This window comes from Rhinopithecus bieti, unplaced genomic scaffold (genome assembly GCF_001698545.2).
Source record: "Rhinopithecus bieti isolate Rb0 unplaced genomic scaffold, ASM169854v2 scaffold_12003, whole genome shotgun sequence".
Taxonomy (NCBI): Eukaryota; Metazoa; Chordata; class Mammalia; order Primates; family Cercopithecidae; genus Rhinopithecus; species Rhinopithecus bieti.
The window spans coordinates 2,135,037-2,142,856 of NW_016807365.1; positions in this window are offsets into that span (position 1 = coordinate 2,135,037).

Consider the following 7,820-nt stretch of genomic DNA (forward strand, 5'->3'; position numbering starts at 1 on the left):
ATTCTTCTCAGTGTAAAAAGAGAAGGATAAGGAGAAATACCATCCTAAGAATGGTTTTATTTCTTTTTATGGCTGACACAGGAACAGAAAACCAAATACCACGTGTTCTCACTCATAAGTAGGAGTTACTCTACAATGAGAATACATGGACAGAGAGAGGGGAACCAGGGCCTGTTGGGGAGTAGGGTGTGAGCGGAGGGAACTTGGAGGACAGGACATAGGTGCAACAATCCATCATGGCACATGTATACCTATGTAACAAACCTGCACGTTCTGCATCTGTATCCTGGTGGTGGTGTTATCGTTGTTGTTGTTGTTGTTTTTATTTTTTAAGAATACATTTTAAAAAAGAATGGTTTCATTTACTTATTTATTTTGTGTTTACATATATGCTAAGTATGTGGCATCATTTTCTTATTTAATCTTTACTACATCATTTCCATTTTCTTGGCAATGTATCCGAGATTGACATTCCTATCAGATTGATGAGCTTATTATTTTGAGTTATTCAGTCAGGGATGTTTGGAGTTATTCAATCAGGGATGTTTAGAGTTATTCACTTTTAAGTTTAAGAGTAGCTCAGGGATATGACTTCATTTAGAAATTATGGAACTTATATTTCTAGATCTTATGTAAACTGAATCAGAGCTTTAACCGATTTTTATTTGTGAACTCTTCTATGCATGAGATGTCCCAGGGAAGGCTCAATCAAAGAGAACAAGAAGAACATTTAACCCCAATTAGATTTCATCTACAAAGACTGTGACGTTACAGGGAATATAAAGTTAGATGACTGATAAGTTATTTTGATTGTTAAAGTTTAGGTAAAAGATAATTAGAATATCTGAATTTCAGTAAAATCAAAATACTGCTGGAAACATGTATACTAGTTTAAGATGTAAAGTGCAATAAATATATCACTGCTTATATTTTGCTTATATATATACTATTTATACATACAGTGAATATAGTGAGCTCAATTTGAGATGCACAGGTAAGAATTGGAAATATATCTTCTTAAAAGTTTATCTAAATGATAAGTAAACTTTACAATTTCAGTTCAATGTATGCAGATGAATATAATAATATAATAAATGGAGCTATGATACACTACAAGCCATGCCTTCAAGTTGCATATTCTTATTTTTCTCTCAGCAGCAAGTAGTTTGGAAACAAATAAAAATTATTGAAGATAAATTTTAAATTATCAGCTCTGGAATATAGTTAAAGATTATCTTGAATGTTATATAAATTTGGATATATATCCTTTTCTTCCTTGTGAACTGGTCAAAGAATTACCTTGGCATACTTTATATGTGGCGGAACATAAACTTTCTATTTCCAAACTTGCTGACTTTTCTGTTCTCATATAAAAGATTGTAAAGTCAGTAAAGTTAAATTTCTGAGTGAGTTAAACTCCATAAGCAGAAAGTCTACATGAAGCATAGGATATCCTCTCTAAAGCTGTCAAACTGTTTCTATAAGTATCATGTAGAAATCACAGCCAGGGTGAAAAGAAATTTATTATTCAGAAATCCAATTTCCTTGGAGGATGATGGACACATCTACAATGTCTGTAAAATATAAAAATTTAGACGATGTGTGACTGAAGAGTTAAGCATTGCCATTCAAAATACTCCTCTGAGTACAGCAGCCAGAGCCATTTCAGTGCTCTGGCTGCTGTACTCAGAAGAGTAATTTCCCAGCTCCTGCTGGAGAAAGCTTTCACAATTAATGCATGGGTGCAAAAGGTCACTCTCAGCTCATTGTCAGTCGTGAGATTCATATTAGTTTAGTCTTAGGGATATTGAAGGAAAGTTATAGGAATACAATGGGTTCCTAGCTGAGATGGTTTACAGCTGAAAGATTGCTTCAGGAGAATTTCTTGGTCTGAGAGTTTCTAGTGGCTGTTGACTCCCCCAGCCCAATCTAAAAAATAATGCATCAAGGAACTATGCAGATTACTACTCATTAAGAAAGTCTTTTAAGTGAACCAAATTGTGTGTAGGCTGCTCCTAAATATAAACAAACATAAAAGTAGGGAATATGGTATTTTCAGAGACATTTCTACAAATCTAAACCATGAAGTGTCTGTGCTATTTCAACAGAGATACAATATATTTGTGGGTTTTAATATTTGAAGTTTGGTTGGAGATAATTTTTAATTGTTAATTGAAACCTATTTTCCTTTTTTTTCTGCTATGCACTGTCATAAATTATTTTGTACTTTCATTTACACCATACTGTATAACAAGTTTTTCGGGACCATTTGTAAGTCATAAGCATAGACCACACCTCACCTGCTCAGAGGAACTCCTCTGTCTCATAGTCAGCCATGTTGAGAAAAAATTGGACATTTTGCTCACTGACCTTCAATGAAAAGCATCATCTTATGTACCTAATGGACTACTTGCTTTTCTAGGGACACTGAGATAATAAATTGTTTCTAATATAATAGGTGATTTTAAAAGTTGGCAAATGATATTAACAGTACTGACAAATGTTAGTCGATATTAGTATTATAGTTATTACTGGTTTAGCAATTTCCCACAGCTTAAGATGCAAAATTCAAATACTCTGGTTTATAAGTAGTAGAAATATGCTCTAAAATAACTATAAAAAATATAGTCTTCTGTCTGGCCATGGTGGCCCATGCCTGTAATCCCAGAACTTTGGGAAGTTGAGCTGGGCGGATCACGAGGTCAGGAGATCAAGACAAGCCTGGCCAACATTGTGAAACCCCCTTCTCTGCGAAAAATACAAAAATTAGCTGGACACGGTGACGTGCCCCTGTAGTCCCAACTACTCGGGAGGCTGAGGCAGGAGAATCGCTTGAACCCAGGAGGCAGAGGTTACAGTGAGCCGAGATAGTGCCACTGCACTCCAGCCCAGCCTGTCAAGAGAGCAAGACTCTGTCTCAAAACAAACAAATAAACAAAAAAGGTAGTCTTGTAAATACACAAACCAATAATATGGTGTTTATTAACATTTTTGAGCATTATGTACTGTATATAATTGTGTGTGCTCTATTTTTATACACTGGAAGCGCAGTAGGTTAACACCAGCATTACCATAAACACATTAGTAATGCATTTTGTTATAATGTTATGACAGCTACAATTTAAATAGAAGATAGACATTTTTTCAGCTCCATTCCAATCTTAAGGGATCACCTCATATATGTGGTCCATTATTAACAGAAACATTGTGAAGTGGCACATGACTATAAAATTTTTTGATCATACTGTATTTTTTGCACCTCCACAGTTTCTGTATTGCTTATAACCTGTGTTCAAAATGTTGTCTGTTAGATGACCTCTCACTCCTTCAAGAACATGCCCCAATGCCACCCTTTCTGTGAAACTGCTACCTACTTTGCTGCTCCCATCCAACAGAATTGTTTACATTTTCTCCAAGACCAGTAGGAGTTGGCATCTACTTGTCTTATAGAGCACATTCCAATATATTGTATTCATAGGTGACTCAATATATTTGTCTTCATAGGTGACAAGAGCAAAGATCATATCTTCATTGCTGTCTGCTCTATGTATAACCCAGTCATGCATATAGTATTTGATATTTGGGTTTTTGGGATGAACATAATTACTTAATGTCATTATTTCATAGATTGATGAATATTGATAGAAGTGTCATAGATATGCCAAATATAATATATTGATCCACTTAAGACTTTATTCAGTCCCTAATTGCTAACTTTGCATAGTGCTTTTCATGGCTGGTAAGTTAGTGAGGAAAGGAGTCAGAGGCAAAATGTAAGTGTTGATCAAGAATTTTTCTACCATTTTATATAACATTCAAGCCTTGATAATAATTTACTGGTTTGGAGATCAACAGTTTCTGTGAACAATTGACATAATATTTAAGCTTTTTGTTTTTTTTTTACTTTGGTAATTACCATATCCAAAAAAGGGTGCTTTGTGTTGTTTAAATGAATAATACACTTTGCATATGTATTTGTAGAATTACTTCTGTTAGCATCACTTAGCTCATATACCTTAAAATAACCTATTTTATAATCATTTTATCTACCTATGTGGATATATATATTACTAATAGAAAATTTTACTTTAAGGTTTATGCAGTTGTGTCTAAAGAGTTGTAGTAAGAAAGAAAAATTGAATGTGAAGAGAAGATAGGTATTTTGGAAATGTTACTGAGAAAGAAGATACCCAATCTAGCATATCTAATAATATTGAATTACTTTTGAGCACTGGAATTTTAAGTAGTCTAATGCTGCTTTATTAAGTTATCTAATTTTTAGGATTTATTAACCTTATTTTGACATTATAAATGTTCTCAACACAAGCATTAACTGACTGATCCTGATCTCAAACACAATGAACAAGTAAAGCTTTGGTTCTTTATTCTGTGGAGAGACAACTTGCTAACGCAATGACAAATTTTCCTCATGAATTTTACTTATTGAAAAAGTAATTGCCTTTCAGAGTTGACTTTGAGATGCTGCTTTTGGAGTTTAACTTCTTTCTGATTCTTGAGTAGTAATGGAAATTTTAATGGGTGAAGCTTATCTGTGAATCACTGGTAACTTGAAACTGATTTTACATGGCTAGATTTTCAAACTGAGATGAAAGGAGAAAACCCATGTAAGCATACTTGTTTAAGCATATTCTGATATTTTTCAATATTATTCCTATGTATTTTTCATAAGCGTATACTCTTCAGACAATATAGTATTTGCCTTAACATCTCTTAATCTTTGGATTTGGAAATTTATTGTTTATATTGTAATGCTACTTATGTGAGAATGGTTAAAAGACATTAAGCATACTATTCAGTATATATTTAGCCACAGTCAGATTGAACTGCTATTTGTTAATGTCTATGTTTTAACATAATAGCAATCCCATTCGTTTAGTAGGATTAGCCCAAGTCTAAAGAAGTACAATTGAGATTTAGAAAAAAAACAATGACTTACCCAGCCTACCTAACTAATGGGATGGTTGAGCGTAGAACATAACTTTTATAACTTCAATTTTTGCCACTCCCATTATTCTACTCTTTGCACATTAATTCTAATTTTTAAGATAATGCCTTCAATGGGCTGATAATTTGATTTCTTAATTTAACTGAAGACAGCTCTGTAGTAACTTTATAATTAATAATTTTTAATGTTTGTTAAGTTTTTTTTTTTTTTTTTTTTTGAGACGGAGTCTCGCTCTGTCGCCCAGGCTGGAGTGCAGTGGCCGGATCTCAGCTCACTGCAAGCTCCGCCTCCCGGGTTTACGCCATTCTCCTGCCTCAGCCTCCCGAGTAGCTGGGACTACAGGCGCCCGCCATCTCGCCCGGCTAGTTTTTTTTGTATTTTTTAGTAGAGACGGGGTTTCACCATGTTAGCCAGGATGGTCTCGATCTCCTGACCTCGTGATCCGCCCATCTCGGCCTCCCAAAGTGCTGGGATTACAGGCTTGAGCCACCGCGCCCGGCAAGAGGAGTATATTTTTTTTATAATATGGAAAAGTTTCTGTTTTGTGCTATGCTATAATCAACACCCTTTCTAGATGATTTCAAACTATCATTTTAACATTTTGCAGAAGAGAAACTGAGGGTATGAAAAATTGAGAAACCTGCCCAAAATGTAGCATCTAAGAGGCAAAGTCAGGATTGGAACTCAGGTTAGTCAGACACTTGATCACAAGCGTTAATTACTACCAGCCTAATGAACTTCAAAGTTCTGTGAAATGTTTTTTTTTTGTTGTTGTTGTTTTTTTTTTTTTGAGATGGAGTCTCGCTCTGTTGCCCAGGCTGGAGTGCAGTGGCCGGATCTCAGCTCACTGCAAGCTCCGCCTCCCGGGTTTAGGCCATTCTCCTGCCTCAGCCTCCCAAGTAGCTGGGACTACAAGCTCTCGCCACCTCACCCGGCTCATCCTGATACCAAAGCCTGGCAGAGACACAACAAAAAAAGAGAATTTTAGACCAATATCCCTGATGAACATCGATGCAAAATCCTCAATAAAATACTGGCAAACCGGATTCAGCAGCACATCAAAAGCTTATCCACCATGATCAAGTGGGCTTCATCCCTGGGATGCAAGGCTGGTTCAACATTCGCAAATCAATAAACGTAATCCAGCATATAAACAGAACCAAAGACAAGAACCACATGATTATCTCAATAGATGCAGAGAGCACTACCTAATCTCTCACGCTTGGCTTCTGTCCAATTTATAAAGAAATGAAATCAATTAATTCAGAATTTTGATCCAGAATTTAAAATAAGACATTTATTTAAGGTTCCTAGTAAAGTGTCTGAAATGATGAAGCTCAATAATTGTAGTTGCATCTGAAACATGATAAAATAATTCAGTTTTGAATCCCCTCAAACGCTTGCCCATGGAAAGCACAAATTTCATATCATTTCACAAATATACCATACCCAGAATAATCAAATTCATAGAGAAATAACGTAGAATAATGGTTACCATGGGCGGGAAGCAGAGCTTAATGGGGAGCACCTATTTAATGGGTAGTGGTCCAATTTGTAACGATGAAAAGTTCTGAAGATGGATGGTTGGTGATGGCTATACAACAATGTGAATGTCCTTAAAACCACTAAACTGTAAACTTAAAACGGCTAAAATGGTACACTCTATGTTATGTACATTTTACCACAACACAATTTTAAAATTTAAATGAAAAAACAATTTTAATTATTTTAAAAATCTGAACAATAACAAAGCCTAATGTCACCTTCAAAGTCTCATAATATCTAGGAATTTTGTTCCTCAAAGATGCTTGGTTTTGCACATTTTTAAATTATAGATTCAGAGGCTGCATGTGCAAATTTGTTGCATGGATATATTGTGTAATGCTGGGGTTTGGACTTTTCCCTGAGCAACACTTTCATGTTGAGCAATTCAGAGCCTAAAGTCCTAAATCCACCCTAGTCTGTTATCAAGCAAATCTTGAACAAATCTTTTAATTTTTCTGGGCTTCTGTTTTCTTTTGGGTTAGCAGAGAAGAATTAGCAAGATATGAGCTTCATTTTAGCTAAGATTCTTTGGATTTTATGACTCAGGAACTTCTGACATCACTATGCACACACACATGGGTAGCTATTTAGTTTTCAAGAATGTGAGATTCTTATGTTACCTGCATAAATAAAGGGCTCTCTGAGAAAGCGTCCTTAAATTTGAGATATTATAAAAAGAGGAATAGCAATCTATAAAAAGGAAAGCGATTCTTACATATAAGAAGTATCAAACACAGTTGAATAATTTGTATAGTATAGTTTAAACCACGTTAAAAAAATCACCTTGTTCATGGTAAAGATGCAATAAGTGCCATTATATAAATGACCAATTTCTGAATTATTAGTGGCTTGTGCTGATGGCTAGAGCCATAGTTCTAGATACACAGTTTATGTCAGTGTTCCAAGAACCTGGTATTAGTTCAGCTATTCAGGCTAAAGTGGTGGTGAATACAACAGAAGAGAAAGAGAAGTTTCATTCCGTGCTAATATCCAAGTGTTTTAAGTAATTACTACCCATGAACATGTTTATTTAAGACTTAATTATAAGATTCAAAATATTTTACTAGGCAAACTTGAAGAAATGTATTTTAAAGAAAACTAAATGTAAAAAAATAAAAATAATTAGTTGTTTGTCTACTCTAATCCTGTGTGCCAACAGCTTCATGTATCTGGAGAATAAAGGAGAAAACAAACATCAAGTGGTCCATCATCCCTATGCAATAATTGTATGTCATTTTCCCAGTTAGTTTGCACTATTACTTTTCAAAGGAATCCTTCATAAATTATCTTTATCCTCAAAGCTCCAATA